Consider the following 23,445-nt stretch of genomic DNA (forward strand, 5'->3'; position numbering starts at 1 on the left):
AAATGTTGGAACTACATTATCGAACGGAGGGAGTAGCTCTTTCTCTCTCTCTCTCTGCTCTCTCTCACGGGCCTCCCCTCTCACACGAACACTCTATACCGACGGATTATACGCTCACTGTGTCAGCGTATAGCTCCGTATATTGTTCAGTTGACCGGTCAACTAGTCCACATGCTGCCTTGTCAGCTCGTGTTCTGTATCTTCGTGTGCTGGCCCATGTGACAGTGGGTGAAAATAAGTAAACTAGAGGCCCATCTGACACGCGGTGAAGTAAACAAAGTTGAAACCACTCGGGGTAGCACCCCGCATGCTAGTAAACTGAGGGCGCATTGAGGACACACTTCTTCCATGTGGAGGATGCACCCGCGCACAATTCACCACTGCGTGGCGGCATGCACAGAAGGACGCACTCGCGCACACCCAACACACAACACACACAAGCACACGTGTACACCGGCGTCGCCGCCGGTTGAGATGGACGGCGAGGCAGCCAACAAGCGGAGGCGGCTCGAGCCAAAACCGCATCCGGCGAGCCTGGACTTCATCAGCAGCCTCCCCGGCGACATGCTGCTCGTCATCGTCGGCCTCCTCCCCACCAAATCTGCCGTGCAGACCGCCCTACTCTCCCGGCGGTGGCGCCCCCTCTGGCGCCGCGTCCCCCTCAACCTCACCGTGGACAGCTGCCTCTGTGACGGGGATTGCAAACGCATGGCCGCAGTCTCCAAGATCCTTTCGTCGCACCCTGGGCCAGCCAGACGCCTTGACATCCGCATGTTCAGTACCAACTGCAAGGTCCAACCCAAGTTCGACGAGTGGTTCTTATCCCCCGCCCTAGATCAGCTCGAGGAGCTCAGCTTTGAAGCTGGACGATGTCGCTCTCTGCCGCTGTCCGCGCTCCGCCTCGCGCCAATGCTGCACCGCGCCAGCTTCAGCTCCTGCTATCTTCCCCAGATTAATGCCGCGCCCGCCCTTCTTCTCCCTCAACTCAAGCAGCTCGACCTCTTCGACGTTGTCATCTCGAAGAAGGCTATGGAGCACCTGCTCCGCAGCTGTACTGCGCTTGAGTACCTTCGTCTTGAGCAGATCAACGGGTTCATTAGCCTCCACATCGCCTCGACGAATCTCCGATGGATTTATGTGTCTTGCTGGCCCCGCAACAAGACATCAATTGGGAAGAGATCACTCTAGCTGTTCCACGTTATGGTCATTGAGAATGCACCTTTCCTTGAGAGATTGCTTGTATCGGATCTAGAAGGTCCAACAAAAATCAGGGTCATGGACGCGTCGAAATTGACAGCGTTGGTGCACTCGTCTGCCAAATTCTCCGAACTCTTTATTGGATCCGTAATTGTTCAGGTACAACACTCATCTTCTTCTCCATCTTCTTGAAATTCACATTTTTAAATTTCTTCTTGATGTATTTACGACCGTCTTCTAGAAAATGATTCCCACAAGCTTGACCCAGTCTATGCGCACAGTGAAGATCTTGGCAATAAAATCTATCAGCCCCAATCTGGATCAAGTTGTTGGATTCCTTACATGCTTTCCGTGCACGGAGAAGCTACTCATCGAGGTGAAACTTCTTTCCTATTAGTAAACGGTAATCACAACGTAGCTCAATTTTTTCGTAATTTTCCCAAATTACGATGACAAGTGTAGTGTTCAAAACTGCATCTACGCACTGCACCGAAAGAAATGTTTTTAGTATTTTTTCTCACGTGATCACCTGCATCGTTTTTTTGTTGCACTACTATAGTAGCCTAGGCTAGTCATAGTGGAAAGTAACTTAGACTACTCCAGTAACTCTATGGTTACCCTAAGAGCAAGTACTACCTCCGTCCTGGTTTACCCTTCCTATTTTGTAGTATGAAAATTTGACCATAGATTTAACTGACAAAATGTTAATGCATGTCACTAAGAACTATATCGTTGGATTCGTAATTGAACATAATTTCAAATGGTGTAATTTCAGTGACATGCATTGGCATTTTCTTACATAAATATATGGTCAAAATTTTGTACTAAATAAAAGGTAGTACAAAAGTGGGCTATAACGGCCCTCCACTATGTAGGACAAAACACGTTCCAAATTCACTAGTGATGCATTTGGCATCGATGCCCCTCCATTGCTCACCTAGTGCCCCAATCTGGATCACCTACTTTGCTCTGGTGCCAAATTAACTCACGCAATGAAAAAACACTTGCGTTGGAGAGAGAGAGAGGACTGAGGCAATAAAAAAACACTTGTTTGGGAGAGTGAGAGGCTAGTGTAGTTGGTTTGATTGATTTGTTTATACATGTGGGTCTGTGTGCACAACGGTGCCAACTCTCTCACATCGCGAGAGCGGTGCCAAAATATTTTGATTTGGCATCGATGCGTATTATGGCATCGGCCACATAGTGGAAGGCAACAAATGCCCAAGCTCTTCACGTGCTCCTAGGTAAATGAGAGGAAAGAGAAAGAGAGAGAGAGAGTGAAAAATATCACTAGCCAGCCAACCCTATCGTATGAGCGAATGATATTGGTACCTCTTGATGACACGGCAATCTTATACAACCAGCTGCTCTAATATGTTCTCTTCTTTTGCAGATAAAAAAAGGCTCGAAAGTGAAAAGTGTGCTGCACTATAACAATCTCATAGAATGCCTTGATCTCCATATTACAGAAATTGATTTGATCGACTACCGAGGCAGCGCATCTGAGATTAAATTGGCCAGGTTCTTTGTTCTGGAGGCAAGTGTGCTCAAGGTAATGAGGTTTGGCGTTCTCTGGCGCAACAATGAATGGCGTGCTGATCACCGCAAGCGTCTAAGCCTAAATGACAAAGTCTCCGCAGAAGCTGAATTTGTTTTTGAAACATCAAGTGGCCAGAGACTCAAAAACTTATTTTCCCATTAGTGACTTGTCAGGGCGGTGGATTTTAGTTTGTACGATAATGCTGCATCCACCTAAAGTCACGAAAGTTCTTACGTAAACTTCCTAGTAACTCCCTCTTCGTAGGTGCAGCATTACTCCTAACATTTGTAGTATCAGTTTGAAACTTGTAATATTGCCGTGTCCTATTCCTACGTTTTCAAAATCCTGCAAATCAAACAGGTCCTGAGTTGGTGATGATGTTGTGCATGCCATCTTTCACCAATAGCCGTCGGATCTAGATCTGACGCATACAAACCAAACTTCTCCAGTTTTGCAAAAAGATGCCCGCACTTGTTCCCTATTTACAAACAACTCCTTGTCTCTCACAATCAGCCTTATCTCCTCCCCACCACATCTAGAAGGCCATGGAAAAATCTGGCGCGATGGCCGCTGCCGGCGCCGTCCACCCCCCAATCTTGGTGTTCCGTGCAATGCACGGGCATCTACGCATGGGAAATTATGTCGAACACGGCTAGTTGTAAGCAGGCTAGGTCTACAGCCATGATGATAGTCACTGCAGACGGTGAGGCTGACTACGGTATGCCGAACACGGCGCCTATACTCAGGTGTCATCTCCGGCGTAGGGTCTTGTCACTTCACTGTGAGGAGGAGCACGTAATAATTTGACCAACGGGTAGTACAGTGCTACTACATTGGTAGTACTACTACTACTAGTACTAGCACCACCGTCTGGATTTAGTAGTACTACCACGTCCATCTGGATTTAGTATTTGACTAGCAATATCTAGTAATGCATGTCACAAAAAATGTACTACTCCCTCTGTAAATAAATACATGGTGTATTGTTCTATTCCTATTGGCGAGGTAACTTAATGTCTTTTTGCTACTTAATAGGATTACATGCAATGAACTAACCACCGCATGTGATGTTTGGTAGTCTCAAGTCATTGAAAGCATGCACGGGCACGGAGGGGGACGCAGCTTCATTGACTTACTGCACCTGCCTTTGGGTGTATGACACGTGGGTCCAATGGGTGGCTGGCCAACCTGTCATATAGCCAAAGGCAGGTGCAGTAGAGGGGCGAGGAGTAGATGGACAACACACACGTGAATTCAACGCAGTCTGCACTTCTCATATAAAGGCTCCCGCCAGTCCAATCTACGAAATCCTACGCGCCCACGCACCCAAGGGCAAGAGTGATCACTCCAATCGCAAGATCAGTTGACTAGAAGCTAGACCCATGGAGGCGATGAGCGCGAGCATCAGCCGGCTGTGCCAGATGGTCCACGACGCCGGCCTGCGGCCCGGCACCGAGGAACGTCTCCATGTAGTGCTTGAGGCCGCCAGGGCGAGGGGCTGCTTGGACGACAGCTTCGTCTCCTTGTTCGACAAGGTCCTCGTCGGCTTCCTCGACAAGTTCACCGTCGTCAAGAAGCTCGCGGACGACCTTGACGTACGCCTCCAGCCCACGCGCCCAGGCTCTGCGATACCTGCCACCCTCAACGGCATCTATGGTGACAACCTCTTCGACGCACTTGTGGCCATGCGACTGCCCGCCGTCGCGCCGGAGAATGTCCACCTCAAGGTCGCGCTCGCCGCGCAGCGCCTGGTGCAGCAAGACACCATCGACAGAATCACCCACGTTACGCGCAAATCGTCCACAAGGACTACTACATGCAAGAGCAGGACGATAGGACGCTGGCCTTCTTGGACCGCAGGGCAACCTTGGACGGCATTGTTCAGAAGCACGTTGAGCTTTGCCGCCAACGCCGCTGCTCCTCACACGTTGGTTGGTGACCCGGTGCACTAGGGCGTGAGGATGTCGTTGATGGATCCGTATGTATCTTTATCTTTCCATCAAATCCATGTAGTAGTATATGGTACTACTAGTAATTATCTTACCTTTCGCATCAACTTCATAATTTTCCTACGTACTCCATGCATGAACCTCGCCAGAACCAAACTTCTCATTACTCTAGGAAAAATCGTTATTTCTATCTATCGGTCGCCCCATGGAGCAGAACCAAATTTTACAAGTTACAAGTTCAAAAGGAAAAGCCTGCCGTGTTCGCGTCGCACCCCCACACGGTTTGTCCGGCACGCCTGTGACAACCTGGTTTTTGCCCTTTCTTATTTGCTTGAAATTTCATTTGAAAGTTTTTGAAACTTGGAGTTTCTGAATCTTTTCATTTGGACTTAAACACTTGGGCATCCTTGGCTTTCACCCAAGTGTTCACTTCTCTCCCAAACCATCACTTCACTTCTGATCCACCACAAAATAACCTTTGGAATATTTTTCTTAAATGAAAAATATTCATTTTCTCTCAAAAACCCTAAGCCAGATCTATTTGCTTCAAGGCAACCCTAATTTTTATGGCTCAGAAAATTCTAAGATAATTCACAAATATTCTAGGGACCCTAGGGCACCTCCCTGAGCAAAAATATTTCATCACTTTTTGGAATATTTTTGCTACAGAAAATCTTTTCTGTTCTGGACAGAAATGGTGGTTTCTACAGCAACTACCATTTTACTTGCTCCATTTGACCTGAACTTTCTTGTGCATCTTTACCTTAGTAACTTATAACTAGCCTCCAAAGCACAGCCCCAAACTCCCAGCCATTTGACCAGAGTAACATCACAAAGTTACTGACCAGAAACTTACCTGGCTTGTAAAATCTTCCCTACTGCACCTGGATCCAAACCAAACCGTGGTAAACTTCAAAACTACCACGAACAACATGCCAAAGATGATTTTTGGACGAAGGATGGCCTGAGGAGAGAGTTCGCGCGGTGACCACGCGTGTCCACGATGCCAGGCATGCGTGTCGATGCGCTCTGGGTGACGCCGAGCGCTCTGTTCGAGCGTGCTCGCTTCCCCCGCCTGCCCAACCATGCCAAACCCCGCCACCATCATCGTCTCGACGTCCTTAACTCCTCCCTGGCACTCGCCGACGCCAAAGCTCGCCGCAGCGAGCACGGGCAAGGTCCGGCCAGCCCAACAGTGCGGAGCGCACTGTGCTCGTCGCCATCCCCTTGATCCTATTCTCGTCTCCGCTCGCGCACAGTGGCCGCGTGACCTCCGTCGCCTTCTCCCCCTCTCACCGACGCCGCTCGTCGCCGGGCGCCGTGGACAGGTGTCCACCGGCGGAGCCCGAAGCACCCTCGCCGCTCGCCTATAAATAGAGCCACCCCCAGCCTCCTCGAGCACCATCCAGCACTCACACACACCCCACGATCAAGTAGGAAGCCGTAGCATGGCCGGGCAGGCCTCGGGCCGCCGTCCCCGAGCTCGAGCTCGCCGACGATCCCCTCTGGTCGCCGCGGTTACTCCAGCCCCTCCCAGACCTGGGCGACCCCTCCAAGGCCTCCGCCTCTCTCCGGTGAGGCCATCTCGCCCACTTGGAGCCTCTGGAGTGACCTCTGCTCGCCGTCTTCCTCAACTCCAGCGACCTCCATGTTCTGCCTCCGCTTGCGAGCTAGTTTCCGACGCCGTCCGACCACCCCTAGCCACGCTACGGGTACGGGCAGGTGTGCCATCGTCCCCTCTCTCAATCCCTCCCTCTCGTTTGGGCCAAGGAGCCCTCGTCACCGGCGAGAGCTCCGGCGAAGCCGCGGCCCTCTCTATTTCTCTCTCCCTCTTCCCCCACCTGACTAGCGGGGCCCGCTAGTCAGCCACTCAGTACACGCGCGAAGCGGTACGAGTGGTGGCGCCCCTGGGCTTTACGCCTTCGACGTCACCCCACCAGCTGTTTCTTTTTATTCAAATTCATTTATATTCCAGAGAGCTTCAAACAATTTTAACTTTTTAACCATAAGTCCAAATGAGATGATTCTTTTTGCATTGTGTTCTTTGAAAGGAAATCTAACAGCTCACCAAAGATGAGATTTTTCTGAGCTGTTTAGAATTTCTGGTGAATTTCAGAAGTGTTCTTGATATTTTCTTTTTGTGTTTAAAATTATTTTCAGAAGGTGAGGCTTGTCTTGAGGATCACCAGGAGGCTTGTGAACCTCATCTGCACTAAGGCAAGCCACAGCAACATTTTTATGATGCCATTTCAATATTTGTGATTTTCTCACTTAAATGAAATGATTAACCCATGCATTTAAATAATTATTGAATTATTTGTATTCTGTTAAGTATTGGTCAGTTGTTATGCTTGATTTACAGAATAGTTGAAAATAGTTTAAGTGGGTAAAGCAAGTTAAAATTTATTTGAGGTGATGTTAGAAATAATTTTGTTATGCATGTTAGTAATTATTTAAAGCTTTGTGTTTGCATTCTTAAATTGATAAAAATTTGTTAGAAAATATTCTGTTAAATACTTGTTTAATCATATTACTTGTCTTACAGAATGTTTGAACCCAACCTAGTGATAAAGAAATTAAGAGTTGTTGATAATGATATCTTTTGGTCAAGCATATGAAAATTTTATCGGAGTTACTTTCTTGCGTAGGAAATTAATAAAACTTGTTGCAAAATATTTTGGTTAAGTTGTGAGTCATTTTGAGCAAGTAGAGTAATATGAGTTGTTGACGTTTATGCTTGGTGTGCATATGGATGACGTCGGTCATTTTTATCAATATGTGATGCATGTGTTGTTTTGCATTTCATGGCATGCTATGACACCGGTCATTTTTAGTTAAAAGTTAATCCTGAATATAACTCAACTTGAATATACCGTTGACTGGGTCATGGTGCCGCTGAATCGAGTTTCTTTCCAGTGCAACCACATTTGCCTTGTGGGAAGGCCTTGATTCGGTCCATTGACACGGCCTCTGGTCGGTGCCTCCATCTAGGGAAGATTATGTCGTGTTTGCCCTGGCCCGGTAAGCACACATAATCTTGTGTGCTCGTTGATGAGATTATGGTACCGAGTCCCCGAGTGGGAGTGTTTTGACCACGACGGTGGTCGGGGTGTCTTTGGTAGACACGGGGCCACCCAGGACCAGCCCGTTGGGGATTTGGGTCGGAGTGGCCGGGAGAGTGCTGTGGCAATGGAGGGGTTTTGTCGGAATGCTGTTGGTCCACTCGAATGGGAATGCGAGGCCATGGGTTCCGTGGTGTTGGTACAGTGTGCTACCTCTGTAGAGTGTATAATCTATCGATAGCCGAGTCCACGGTCACGGACACCTCGTACTAGGTCCCACCATGAGTCAACGTTTAATAAAAATTGCACACTAAGCTATGAACTTTGCATTGTCAATGGATGGCAGAAAGGCCATCGAGGTATTTGGGACCAAATGATGGTCGTGGTTGTGATCGCCGTAAGGATCACGAGTTGTTCTTGAGAAAGACCACTATGGTGGTGTGTTTGTGGTCCAGAGATGATCACAGTTGGTAAGCTGTCCTAAGGGACGTTCGGGCTTGATCACAGCATGTTGACATATAATGTTGCATTATTAATAACTGGTTAAATATCATGATATTGTTTGTCATTATGATTATGCTTGTTGTGAGCTTGCAAGTACATTCAATGTACTGACCTGGTGTGTCATGCCAGATTTCAGGAAAGTCTCGTTGGAAAGGAGCGCTGCCCGAGTCTAGATCGTGTCCACATCAGTGTCCCTGTGATATGGAGCTTCCGCTACGACGTTATTCCGCTGCCACGTAGTTGTTCGAGTCGAGGCCCCTTTATGTTCACTAAATAATGTACATATTGTTCCGCCGCACCGAGTGTGCCGCTTGGCCTCGACCACTGTTGTAATATGAAATCTGTTCCGCTAGCATCAATAAAGCGGTTGTTTTATGTACCAATATGTTGTGTGTTGCCAGAAGACATGATCTCTGGGCTGGCAATGCAGGGTAAACCGGTCGCTCTGAGCCGGGGTGCCACAACACCGCTCAAGGGGGAATGCGTGCCGTGTTGCATTTTCACTTACAAGTGGGACCGCAATTGAGCAAACCGACTATCGGCAAACCCCCACCCCGCCCACCGCGCGATGGCTGAGAAAACAGGAGGGAGAAGAGATGGCTGTAGCTAGCACGGACTCCAAGAAAATTGGTGTCGGATGGGACTTGTGTGGGTGGCGTGTGTCGTACTGCTAGACATGAATGCTAGTTATGGCCCATGCCACCCCACTATATCGAGGTGCTGGTTACTCCACTATATCGAGTATGTAGAACAAATTTCCTGGAGTCCGTGCTCAGCCCTCCTCTATCTCTCTTCTCAGCCAGCCAGTAGACGCGCGGAGCCCATCGTCTATTTGCTCATATGCGGTCCCACATGTCAGTGAAAACACAAGAGGACCCACTGAACCTGCACATCTGTCACCTCGACATGCTGGTGATGAAAAACAAATCCTATAAAGATCTTCGGTGGCTGCTTTTGGAGTTACTCAAGAGTAGTAATGTTCTATTTACAGTTTAACCCAAGATGCACATCACGTGGCTTCACCTACCACTCTATTTTCTTGCATGACACGACCTGGATGCTGGATGTCCCACGTGTCGGCAAAAGGAGGAAGAACTCGACCAAATCTTCGGTTGTGCTCTCGGATTAGACTAGTTGTGCTAACTTAAAATTTTATTGTGTAGAATGGATGCAAGTTTTGGTATTGGGAATAAGAGTACAACGATATATTGATAGAGCGCAATTTAGTAGATGTTCTACCACTTTTAGCTAGCATAGAGGCTAGAGATGAGACTAGTGCACTTGTCGATAGAATAGAGGCTAGACACGTCTACTTCTTTACACTCAAAGAAGAAAGAAGCACACAAGATCGAGCCTCCGCAGATCAATAATGAATGCATCGAGAAGGCACTAATCCAACTTATAGGAGCAGTTATGGAAGTTGGATATCTTCTAAAATGTACTCTTGTGGTTCTTGTTTTCTTTGGTCTTGCTTTTGTAGTCAAAATTTTGGTGATGTATTTCCATGTACCAAAAAAATCAATGATGAAAAAAACATATGTGTTTGCAAAGAAAAATGTACGCGGCCGGGATGCGGTCGCGCGTTCGGCGCACGACCACCGCATCCGAGAAATGGCCCGGACATGACCCCATTTCCCTACCCAAACGGACAAAATCCGGGCAAAACGAAGGTCCGTTTGGGGTCGTGCGTTGGAGTTGGCCTTACAAGTGGGACCGCAGTTGAGGAAACCGACTATCGGCAAATCCCCACCTCGCCCGCCACGCGATGGCTGAGTTAGAGAAACGACGAGGTTGAAGAGATTGCTGTAGCACGGACTCCAAGAAATATGGTGTCAGATGGAAGTCGTGCTGGTGGCGTGTGCCGTACTCCTGGACGTGAATGCTTGTTCTGGCCCATGCCACCCTACTACTCCTACTACTACTCCTACTACTCCTATCGAGGATTCGAGGTGCTGGTTACGTACAGCGAACACATTAACATATGGCCCACCTCACACTGTGGCCAAATTTCCTAGAGTCTGTGCTAGGTTAAAAAGTGTTATTTGTGACGATGGGTGGCTGGTCTCAAGTTTAAAACTTGTTGTATTAAGTACGTAGATGTAGATATAGTGCAGCATGTGAAGCTAGTACAAATAGTGTACTATTGTTGATTGGCCTCATTCGATAACCTGTTGCAATGCACGTACAATTATGTATTCGGAAAATATATTTTTGCCTCGTCGCAGCACCCACTCAGAGAAGCGACTCGATAGCCATTCATAAATTTAGTAAGTTTATCGCAGGCATATCATTTTATTACATACAACAGGTCATCAACCCACAATGACAACGAGGATACATTATAAATACTAAAGTTTTCATCACACAACAAATAACAAGCAATGAAATGAACTTCAACTCAACCAATCCTCGGCGTTGGAAACGCTTGCTTTGAACCACAAGTGATTCTCTGGGAAGGGCCAGCTATTGTAAATCTCGAGGCCAACACAGGACTGATCATCCGGGCTGAAGCGGCCTACTATATCAGGACCAGGGTAGGTAACCACCGAAATGTCCGACGTATAGAGACAGTTGCTTCTCATAAATGGTAGTAACGTTGTGTCAACAGCAGCTGGATCGGCTTTCACCATCATTGGATAGTTTTGTCCAAGGAAGAGCGAGTTTTCTCCTAGACTATCAATACTGTACCAGGGAGAAGGTGTTGGCGCTAGCACAGTAGTATCCATCCCGAATACCATGGCAGAAGGAAGGGTGAAGGAAAATGGAGGAGGGAGGAAGAGCGTGACGCAGTGATGTCTACTACATAACCTTCTTCTTGTAGACGTTGTTGGGCCTCAAAGTGCAGAGGTTTGTAGGACAGTAGCAAATTTCCCTCAAGTGGATGACCTATGGTTTATGAATCCGTGGGAGGCGTAGGATGAAGATGGTCTCTCTCAAACAACCCTGCAACCAAATAACAAAGAGTCTCTTGTGTCCCCAACACACCCAATACAATGGTAAATTGTATAGGTGCACTAGTTCGGCGAAGAGATGGTGATACAAGTGCAATATGGATGGTAGATATAGGTTTTTGTAATCTGAAAATATAAAAACAGCAAGGTAACTAATGATAAAAGTGAGCACAAACGGTATTGCAATGCGTTGAAACAAGGCCTAGGGTTCATACTTTCACTAGTGCAAGTTGTCTCAACAATAATAACATAATTGGATCATATAACTATCCCTCAACATGCAACAAAGAGTCACTCCAAAGTCACTAATAGCGGAGAACAAACGAAGGGATTATGGTAGGGTACGAAACCACCTCAAAGTTATTCTTTCGGATCGATCTATTCAAGAGTCTGTAGTAAAATATCATAAAGCTATTCTTACCGTTCGATCTATCACAGAGTTCGTACTAGAATAACACCTTAAGACACAAATCAACCAAAACCCTAATGTCACCTAGATACTCCAATGTCACCTCAAGTATCCGTGGGTATGATTATACGATATGCATCACACAATCTCAGATTCATGTATTCAACCAACACATAGAACTTCAAAGAGTGCCCCAAAGTTTCTACCGGAGAGTCAAGACGAAAACGTGTGCCAACCCCTATGCATAGGTTCATGGGCGGAACCCGCAAGTTGATCACCAAAACATACATCAAGTGAATCACGTGATATCCCATTGTCACCACAGATATGCACATGCAAGACATACATCAAGTGTTCTCAAATCCTTAAAGACTCAATCAGATAAGATAACTTTAAAGGGAAAACTCAATCCATTACAAGAGAGTAGAGGGGGAGAAACATCATAAGATCCAACTATAATAGCAAAGCTCGCGATACATCAAGATCGTATCACCTCAACAACACGATAGAGAGAGATCAAACACATAGCTACTGGTACATACCCTTAGCCCCGAGGGTGAACTACTCCCTCCTCGTCATGGAGAGCGCTGGGATGACGAAGATGGCCACCGGTGACGAATCCCCCCTCCGGCAGGGTGCCGGAACAGGGTCCCGATTGGTTTTTGGTGGCTACAGAGGCTTGCGGCGGCGGAACTCCCGATCTATTCTATTCCCCGATCGTTTTAGGGTATATGGATATATTTAGGCGGAAGAAATACGTCAGGGGAGCCACGAGGGGCCCACGAGGGTGGAGGGCGCGCCTAGGGGGGTGGGCGCGCCCCCTGCCTCATGCCTCCCTCGTTTCTTTCTTGACGTGGACTCCAAGTCTCCCGGGTTGCTTTCCTTCCAAAAATAACTTCTCCAGAAGGTTTCATTCCGTTTCGACTCCGTTTGATATTCCTTTTCTTCGAAACACTGAAACAAGGGAAAAAACAGGAACTGGCACCAGGCTCTGGGTCAATAGGTTAGTCCCAAAAATAATATAAAAGTGCATAGTAAAGCGCAAAAAATCCAAGATGGATAATATAATAGCATGGAACAATAAAAAATTATTTATACGTTGGAGACGTATCAGACAGCAGTTCCAAATCGAGAGGGAAAGGCGAAGAGTCGGTGGACGGTTGCCAGTTTGCCACGGTATACGAAGAGGCGCCCCGGCCTACACGTCCTTTCGGAAATTGTACAAAAGGACTCGCCGTCATCTCACTGACATGTTGGAACGGGACCACATGTCAACGAAACATGGTGTGTAATTTCTCGTGCAAAATGCGATCTGGCCGCGTTGGCCCGAGGTGCCGCATTAGTTATCGACCTTTATTTTTTTAACATACAATCTGAGTGGATAGCTCCTGTGGTCATCACACGTGAGCGGATATATGGGTGGGCTAGGTGGGCAGGCGGTAAGTGCTAAAAGAGTTGATCTCGAAAAAAGAGTTGATCCAATGCTTGGTTTTGTTTGGATTTTCCAACTATGAACATTGGATAGAGTGAATCAATGGCTTACGTTCAAAGTTATTCTCATACTATAGAATGGTATACGAACATGGAGAGATTTGGTTGATTTTATACCGCTGAATAATATAAAATATTATGAGTGCAGACGCTCCACCCCGAGGTTTGTTGCTCCTTCTCGGTCGTCGGGAATCTATGTTCTTCCACTCTTTCGTTTAAGACATGAGCTTTGTTCATCCTTTTGCCGACACATGGGACATCTATATGCCTCCATTTTACAAAATCATACTATATGCCTCCATGACACGCGGGAAATCTAGCATCAAGGTGGCGTGTCATGCAAGTAAATGGAGATATGCAGTGCATAAGTGAGTCGTGCACTTCGATGGCACCTAGTACTGCGCGGTATTTTTTTTCTCCTCGATGGCACATGAATAGTGCACGTACTCAATGACAGAGCACGGGATGGTATCCATGGACATGGTCGGCCCTTTTTGAAGAGAGTACTAAGAAATAACTTTGATGTGTCCCGTCAACTCCCAGAACGACGAGAAGCTTGCTTACTACGCCTTCCCCCTCGCCAACGCGTGCGCGCTGGCTCGCAGCACGAGGAGAAACTTTTGCTTACAAGCGGTGGACGTGCAGCAGTTCATTTGGTGTCGGATTGCTAGAAGTACTACTGTAGTACCATCATTATTGTTCGACTTCCGGAAGAGGTGAAGAGCTAAGCGCAAGGTCACCTACTACCTAGTACAGTACTACTATAGCCAAAGCTGGTCCACCTTTTTAGAGCATGGTTAATAAATATAGGCGGCTCTTGCAGCGGCACATCATTTAGAGCAAGTACTCTCTTCGTAGGAACAAAGGAAGTGAAACAAAAGTTGGAGTGGATGCTAGATTGCCAATTAAAACATGATTACATAGGAAAAAAATCCTATAGCATTCTATCCTATGACTCAAACGACCAATTGTCACAACCCTAGTCAGTGCATGCATTAGAGTGCTTGCATCATGTTTAAATTTCAGTTAAACTTGAAATGGGGATGTTCAAACCCTAGCACCAAATGAAATGCAACTAGGATCAAAATAAAAATATTTTCAATGAACCTGAAATGCCCTTATAAAATGTTCATCATCTTTGCCTTGGTCTAGAACCTCTGACAAAAATGGTTCACATTTTTCTAGGACAACATTGGGTCACTGAATTAAATCATATGCTATTTGCATTTGGGCATTTAAATGCTAAATAATATTTTAAATGTCCAAATATTCATGAACTGAAATGTTTGCTGTTGGAAATAATCCAAACAGTGGCCACAAGCAATCTCATGACTTTTGAAAATGCTCTGGCATTTTTAATAAATCCAAAACAATTACAGATAATAGAAAACATAAAGAATTAGGAGAGAGAGAGAGAGAAGCACTCACCTGGCCTTACCTGAGAGGCCCAGCAGCAGCCAGCCCACCAGAGCCCAGCTGCCAGTCATCCCCTTCCTGTGGACAGAAGGACGCCGGGCGTGTGCCTCGTGCGCGCGGCCATGCGCCCCGGCCACCTCCTGCTTGCCGCTCCCCCTCGACGCTCTGGACGCCCTGGACGTCGACACGCACCCCTGACCCCTTTCACTCTTCCCTGAGGCCCACCTCCCCTCTGCTCCCTCTCCCTCGCCCGAACCCGAGTGCCGCCATCGCCACCGATGACATTTGCCACGGCCATAGCCATTGCCTTGCCTCTCCGTTGTGTCCAGATGCCCCGCAGACGCCCATATCATCTCCACGCTGACGCATGTGAGCTTGGAGGCCTTGAATCGTCGCCATCGTCTTCGTCTTCAAGCTCGGGCATCGTCGACCGCCACCACCGATTCGCCTGCTTCCGGCCTTCCACGAGCACGCAGAGCCTACCTGTCGACGCGCTGTGAGATCTCCGTCCTTTCTCCCTTGTTACCTCCGTCCCTTTCGACCCCTAGCATCAGCAACTGCCGTGGCCGAGCTTCCCCAGCTGCCGGCCATGTCGCCGCCGTCACTGCAGCCGCTTGAGCTCGATTCGGAGTGCGTCACCGCGCTCAGGAACCAACCAGGAGCCTAACGCACATGCTAACTCGTCCTCCCGTGCACCACAGCGCCAACCCCGCACTCACCCGAACTCCGGCGCCGCCGCGAGCTCACTTCCGGCGAGCGCCGACCACCCCGCGACCTCCCAACCGCTCCGTTGGATGCGCACGAGCGAGGGCCTCCTCCATGTGCCCTTCTCTCACCCAGCCGCCTCATGTAGCGCCGTCCCGTGTGGACTCCACCGCGCGGGAAGGTCGCCAGCGGCTTAACTCCGGCCGTGTCGACGTGGCGCCGTCATTAGTGGCTAATGACGCCACTAACTAACCCCCTCTCTCACTGACTATGGGCCCCATGCCTTAATTAACCCCGGGATTTATTCCCTGTTTAGTTTAGATTAATATAGTCGGCCCCACATGTCAGTTTGACCATGCCACATCAACGTTGACCCGGACCCACTAGTCAGCCTCTGTCCCTGCCCTGTTACACTGACGTGCGGGTCCCACTGGTCAGGTTTGACCTGGACCGCCTCTGTTGACTTGCTGATGTCACACCGATGTCATGCTTACGCAGTAAATGTTTTCTGGGATTTGAAATAAATCAGAAATGATTTATTTATTTCAGGAAATATCCAAAACTTCTAAAATTCATAGAAAATCAACCGTAGCTCCAAATCAAATAATTTATATATGAAAAATGATCAGAAAACACCAAAGAATCTGATTATGGCATTATCATGCATGTTTGAACAACTTATGCCTGCTGATCAGCTCAAATCAAATAAGTGGCATTTAGATAATCACATATGGAGTTCAATTTGAATCTTTGGTTCAAACCAACTTCATTTAATTTGGTTTTAGTTGCATTAGCTCAAATCACAACATCTTGCCACGTCATGATCATGCATCATATTGTGCATTGCATTGATTGTGATTTCTCTCTGTTGCCGGTACCTGTCCCCCTCCTAGAGTAGACGTTGTTACCGATGACGTGATCGATGACACTGATGAAGAGCTATATTATCTTCGGAAGTGCCAGGCAAGCAAAACCCCCTTGTTCATTCCGATACAATCCCACTCTCTCGCTCCTGCTCTCTTTTACTGCACTAGGACAACAATGATTCAACTGTTACATGTTGCGGTAGTTGAACCCCTTTCCTCTGCATGACCTGTCATTGCCATAGTAAATAGATGAAACCCACTAGCATGAGTAGGAGTTGTTTGAGCCCTGATGTGCCTACTCATTCATGCTTGTTGTCATGCCTGTTATTGCTTAGAGTTGTGTCAGGTCTGATTCATCGGGGATGAATTGGAATGGTGATGAACATGTCCTACTATGTGTGAGCTAAGTGTGTGAACACGATTTGGTAAAGGTAGCGGTGAGAGGCCATGTAGGAGTACATGGTGGGTTGTCTCATTGAAGCCGTCCTCAGGAACTGAGTTCTGTGTTTGTGATCCATGAAACAACTACTACCATGCATTGGGCCCTGAAATATGACCCCGCTCGACTTCTTAACCACACTAGTCCTCTGTCCAGGAGTTGCAAGTAGTTTCTGGTGTTTGTAGTATGCTGGAGGCCGTGCACAGCGCTGACCTGAGGGGTGGGCTATGATGCGGTAGGCACGTGGCCGGGTATGCCGGGGGCCCGTTTGGTGTCGCGGAACCCTGTACACATCGTTCGGGGCCGTATGTGGAAACCTCGGCCGGACTCCCTGCCGATGGAACCTGAATAGGCGATAAACCTGGACTAGAGACTTGAGTGTTTAGGTAGGTAGTGGTCTACACCCACATCGGCTTTCGCTTGAAGTCTGCCGAGCACATGTCGTGTGCAGACGCTAAGTGGTGGAAACATGTGTGAAGAAGTACACCCCTGCAGGGTTATAAATGATCTATTCGAATAGTCGTGTCCGCGGTAAAGGACTTCTGGGTTGCCTGTACAGTTCATAGACAAGTGAAAGTGGATACTCTAAAACTCGCAAGATAAGCGTGAGTGCTATGGATGGCCTTCTCGTAGGGAGACGGGAGCGGATCCATAGTGGTGTATTGATATGGTGAATATGTGGACTCGTGTGCGCCACCTCAAAAGAGTTACTTGCAGTCACAGTTTGGGATAGCCACTGAGTCAAAGCTGGCTTCCTGCAGTCAAACTCCACCACCCCCTTTGTTGATACTCATGCATATGTAGCTAGTTCTGATGTAAGTCTTGTTGGGTACATCTGTACTCACGTTTGCCTATTTTATGTTTTTTGTAGAGAGACGTCAGTCTCGCTAGTAGTTCCGTGTGGACTTCGACGTTTAGCTTGATACCTCAGCTACGATCTTGTGCCCTCGGCAGGATCTGCTAGATAGTCAGGCTTCTCGGCCTTTTTCATTTGTAGATGTCTGTACTCAGACATGTTAAGCTTCCGCATGTGCTTTGACTTGTATGCTCTGAATGTTGGGTCATGATACCCATGTTTGTAATATCTCGCTCCTCGGAGCCTAATGAATAAATACTTTGAGTCGTAGAGTTTTGTTGTGATGCCATGTTGTATTTACACATATCGAGCATATTGTGTGTATGATTGAAATGCTTGGTATGTGTGGGATCCGACAACCTAGTTGTTTATCCTTGGTAGCCTCTCTTATGGGGAAATGTAGTCTTGTGCTTCCATGAGCCATAGTAGTCCGCTACAGCCCGGTTCACCGGAGTCCTGCTAGCCCAGCACTACTGCTCCGGAACACTTGACTGGCCGGCATGTGATTCACTTCGTTCTTGTGTCTGTCCCTTCAGGGAAATGTCACACGGTGACATCCGGAGTCCTGCCTAGCCTGCTACAGCCCGGTTCACCGGAGTCCTGTTAGCCCAGTGCTACAGCCCGGATTCGCACGCTGCTGACCGACATGCTCGATGTTGATTCATGTATGCCTGTCCCCATAAGTTAGTGCCACTTTGGGTTCACGACTAGTCATGTCGGCCCGGGTTCTCTGTCATATGGATGCTAGCGACACTATCATATATGTGAGCCAAAAGGCGCAAACGGTCCCGGGCCATGGTAAGGCGACACCCGTGGGAATACCGTGCGTGAGGCCGCAAAGTGATATGAGGTGTTACCGGCTAGATCGATGTGACTTGGAATCGGGGTCCTGACACCAATGTAGGAAAATTATGAGGGGGGGTCTCTCCAACAGTGTTCCTGGGCTCGCACCTAGCATCACGGTGGTCGAACTTGGAGTCATTCATCTGGTACACGTGGCATCTTAGATCTGGACACAAGGTGGCGCGACCTCTCACTTCCTCCGCTATTTGAAGTGGCGCGCTGGTGGAGGGCTAGCATACTCCAATATTAGGTTGGCTCTATGTGATGTGGCAACTTCATATACTAACCGGATGCTGGCTATACTACTACGGTACTCACACTCCAAGAAGTGACTCGAAAACCATTCATAAATTGAGTCTATGACATGCATTTGCAACTGAAATGTACCATTCATTAAATACAACAAGTCATCAACACACAACGACAACGAGGATACATGTTGGATTATAGATTATTTCCAACAAAACATTCTAGCAAATACTAAAGTTTTCATCACACAACAAATAACAAGCAATGAAATGAACTTCAACTCAACCAATCCTCGGCGTTGGAAACGCTTGCTTTGAACCATAGGTGCTCTGGGAAGGGCCAACTATTGTCAATATCGAGAGCAACGCAGGACTGATCATCCAGGCTGAAGCGGCATATATCAGGATCAGGGTAGGGAACCACCAAAATGTCCGAGGTATAGATATAGGTTCTTCTCATAAATGGTAGTAATGTTGTGTCAACAACAGTTGGATTGCCTTTCACCATCTAGTGTGGTCCAAGGAAGAGCGAGTTTGCTCCAAGACTATCAATACTGAACCAGGGAGAAGGTGTTGGCGCTAGCACACTAGTATCCGTCCTGAATACCATGCAACGGGTGTTGAAATAGGTCAGGAGAGGGCGACCATGGGAGACAACACCTGCTTCCTCAGTAGTAACAGTCTGAGTGCACTGTATACAGACAAGAAGAGGTTATCCATCAGAATTAGTTGCCAGGCGCCACTGAGTATATAAGTTCTGCTCCTCCTCATGCTCGTGATCATCACCATCGTCATCTCCCCCTTGCTTATAAAAATTTTCAAGTATAGGTGGTGGAATGTTCACAGGACCTTGGAAACACAAGAAGAAGGTTAATTAGTAAAGGGAAACTTGCTAACCCGCATGCATGTGGATGAATCAATTATAATTACGGTGGAAGACAAACATACCGAAACTACGAGGATCCCATGCAAAAACAGTGCCACGAGTGGTGGCAGCAAACACAAGATCCTCGTATTCAATTGCATCACAGTACACATACGTGTATAGAAACTGATTTTTGAGCAATATCCATCCAGTCGAACCACGAAGGACGGCAACAAGCTTGTCGAAGATAGCAACAACTTGATAGTTCTTGTAATTCCAAGAGCGGTTGGGAACTCGACAAATTGCTATTTCAGTAGACGACAGTCACCATGATCGTATTTGAACGTACATAGATCATCTGTGTGCTCAACCTCAGGGCACTCGGAGATTTTTGGAAGTGGAATCCGCTGACGAGTGTACACATTCACAAGTTCCCACTCGCAATTGTACCCAATATGAACAACCCAATCTCCATTTGCGCCAGCCCAGGACTTACCTTTAAGCGATGGCATCTTGACATCACACGTATCATTATCAAGCGGCATCAACTTGCACAAGGTGAGGTCTCCGTCGTCCGCTCGCCAGCGAGCAGGGTCATGGCGAAGAAGATAGGGGAGATCAAACCGCTCTTGGACCCTTGGGTTCCTTGTAATGATATTATTAGTTGAGTTGAGAATGGGCTTGAACGAACCTGCCATGCTAGCCGAGGTGATGACGTCGCATCGATCAATGAGGTCCCCCACCACGTCATCTTTTAGATCGGGGCAAGAATAACGGGGTCGTTTCCGGCTTGTTCCCTCCATGGAGAAGACGATCGAACAATGGCAGAAGGAAGGGTGAAGGCAAATGGAGGAGGGAGGAAGAGCGTGTGACAGCAGTTCCAAATCGAGAGGGAAAGGCGAAGAGTCGGTGGACGATTGCCAGTTTGCCACGGTACACGAAGAGGCGCCCCGGCCTACACGTCCTTTCGGAAATTGTACAAAAGGACTCGCCGTCGTATCGCTGACATGTTGGAACGGGACCACATGTCAACGAAACATGGTGTGTAATTTCTCGTGCAAAATGCGATCTGGCCGCGTTGGCCCGAGGTGCCGCATTATTTCTCGACTTTATTTTTTTAATGGTGTGCCGTTCAGTTTTGAAGCATGACTAATTGGTACTGTTTGCAGAGAAAATATAAACTACTCTACCACTACTCCACCTCTAGTACTAGTAGTATAAAAAAGATATATAGGCTGGAGCTTCAGAGCTTTCTTGCTAAGGGCTGCCCACTTGCTTCTCACACTATCACCCTCTCTCCAGACCTAAAAAAGACGGCCTCTCTCTCCCTCCTCACCGGTGGTCACAGATCCGCCGGGGAAGAAAACGACATGCAGCGTTGACGCACTCTTCGTCGGTGAGCGAGGTCACGCACTGACGACAAGGCTGTCCTCTCAGACCTAGCGCCCGTGCGGGATGGCCTCCGTCCCCAAGCTCGCTGTTGTAGTGCGTGCGGAGGACGACGACCACGAGCGAAGCCACTTCCCGCCGACCCTCGGGTATGCTACCTCTTTTCAAACCATACCCTTGTTCTATTGCCCCATCTGCCACGAGCGTAGAATTTTGTTTGGGCAAAAACAAATTAATATGGCAGCACTTAGATCTTGCCCAGGCTCTAAACTTGAGCTGGCTCCGCCACTGTCGCTGCATGTGGATCTTTTTCCACTCCACCATCTTCCCAATTTCCTGTCCTCTGCTCTGCTGGTCATGCAGACGAAAACCTTAATTTGCACTATTAAAGGAAACCCTACTTCATGCAGACTAATCCATGTCTGGGTTGAATAAGGAAAGGAAGGGAGACTGTACTGTCCAAGAGAGTAGGCATCGAACCCGCATCTAGGTTAAAAAGGGGAAAATCAGTAGCTAAGGAACGAGTCTCGTGTCTCTTGGTTGAAGAAGGGTAGAGAATGACCAGGTCGATCGGTTTGTTGTCCTCACATAGGAAAAAGGTGGCTAAAGAGAACAAAAATGGGACGTAATCCACATATGCTTCCTGGATATTTGTTGCTCTGGGCAACCATACCTCACTCACCACTCTATGCGTCCGTGGAGGTACATCGTACTGGTGCGCCCACTGTCCGAATGGGTCTCCCATGCTCTTATTGCCACTTTTTTGCTGTTAGTATAATGCCAACGGTAAAGTCAACCAATGATACTGCTAAAGTGATGCCACATTTAACTAATGCCGCATTCAGTCTAATGCCACCGATAAATTTAAGCAATGCCATTTAATGTCTCTGGATTATTTCAGGGTTAGCTGTTGCTTGTGGACGTATTAAAGATTTTTCAGCTAAGGCATTCTAATGTTGTTGCACAGCCAGTATACCAACGATGAAACTTGTTACTACCTTCAGATTTTTGCACTGTTAATGCTTATAGATTACATACCTCACTTTCATGAGATAAGTCAATTTTTTTGTACAGTGTCACCAAAATGCCAAGGCGCTGATGTCATTTTATTTTGGTTAAACTGCACAAAAAATTATGAAGACAAGAGGAAAGGTCAAGAGTGGGCACCTCCTCCTTTGGCTATTGTATTGATTCATTCGATCAAGTTTTTATGTTTGATCGATTATCAAGATTGGGATAGCAATTTTTCATGTCCACTCGAGTTCGAAATGATATTTACCTTGAAGGTACATGGTTTGCAATTTTTTAATAATGTCATTAGTTAATAATGCTAGTTACCTTCAGACTTTTGTATTTGGTTTAATCCTCTTGCACAGCTAATATACCAATGTTGAAACTTGTTACCTTTACATTTTGTATTGTTAATTCTTATAGAAATCTTCCGTGCTAGAGCTTATGGAAATCTGTTCAGTAAAACCATTGTACTGTACCCTGTAATAAAATAACTACTCTACTGTTGCACTAGCCACTGGATTAGTGTATATTTGTACTATTCAAATGGTGTTGCATTAGCGTATGGACATATATAAAGTGTGGCAAGCTTTCCTAGATATGTGCTCAAGAAAACTACTACCTGTTTTTCCAAATACTGAACATTTGGGTACTTTAAATTGAACTATGAAAACGTCTTATATTAAGGAACAGAGGGTGTAGAGTTCACTCAAATTATCCCGGTAAAGCTAGTCACACCTTTGTTAAAATTAATGTTCATTATGTTATCGGAGGAGGTATGTATGTTTGTCTCTAATGCCTGTCGACTACATACCTGAAATCATGATGTAATGTTAAGTCATTTCCTTTTGTACAGTGTCACTGAATTGTCAAGGCGGTGATGGCATTTTATTTTAGTTGAACTGCATAAAATATTCTTAAAAGAAGAGGAAAGGTCAGGAATCGATCATTCTTTCAGAAAGAACTATATATGCCTTTCTGACATCAGCCGTTGTCGCCTTATTCATTCCTTCAAACAGGTGGTTAGAAACAGTCTTGCTACCTTTTCCCATTAAGAAATTGGAATGCTTATATTTGTGAGTCTATGCTTCAACTAGTGCCACTTTTATAGTAATCACACTTTCAATATCTATGCAAACAGGGATGCTCGATTTTAGTGGAACAGCACAAAAAGTCCAACTGGTTCAACATTAGGAGCATGTTTTCTTCCAAACCTTTATATCCAATTGGTGGCACTATGAGCTGTTCATTACGAAGGTACATGGTTTGCTACTATCTTGCTACTCTTTTTGTACTGTCATTAGATAGTAATACTAGTGGTTTGCATGTGAATTTATTGGCAGGGTGGACCTACATTGGAGGTGCAGGACATGATTCAATGATTGGATGCTCAATTTCGGTTGTATCGATTTCACCTCTTCCATCACTGCGAACATGGATATCCTTGGTCTGATGAAGAATAGGCGCTATATTTCTGCTCTGAACCAGCAAATCAATTCAGTATGAAATTGTCCAGGGCAAAACATGACTGTATCAAATTGTCCAGTGCAAAACATGACAGATGCTAAGCGGGAGAGACATGTTTAAACCAAAAATACAAGGTGGGGTATATGTTTACTAGCTGCTTGATATTTGTGCAGACAAAGATGTCTGCCCGTTGCTATTTGGCAAACACACAAAGTGACCGCAATTTTGGTTGAACTG

Source organism: Aegilops tauschii, chromosome 5 (assembly GCF_002575655.3).
Source record: "Aegilops tauschii subsp. strangulata cultivar AL8/78 chromosome 5, Aet v6.0, whole genome shotgun sequence".
Taxonomy (NCBI): Eukaryota; Viridiplantae; Streptophyta; class Magnoliopsida; order Poales; family Poaceae; genus Aegilops; species Aegilops tauschii.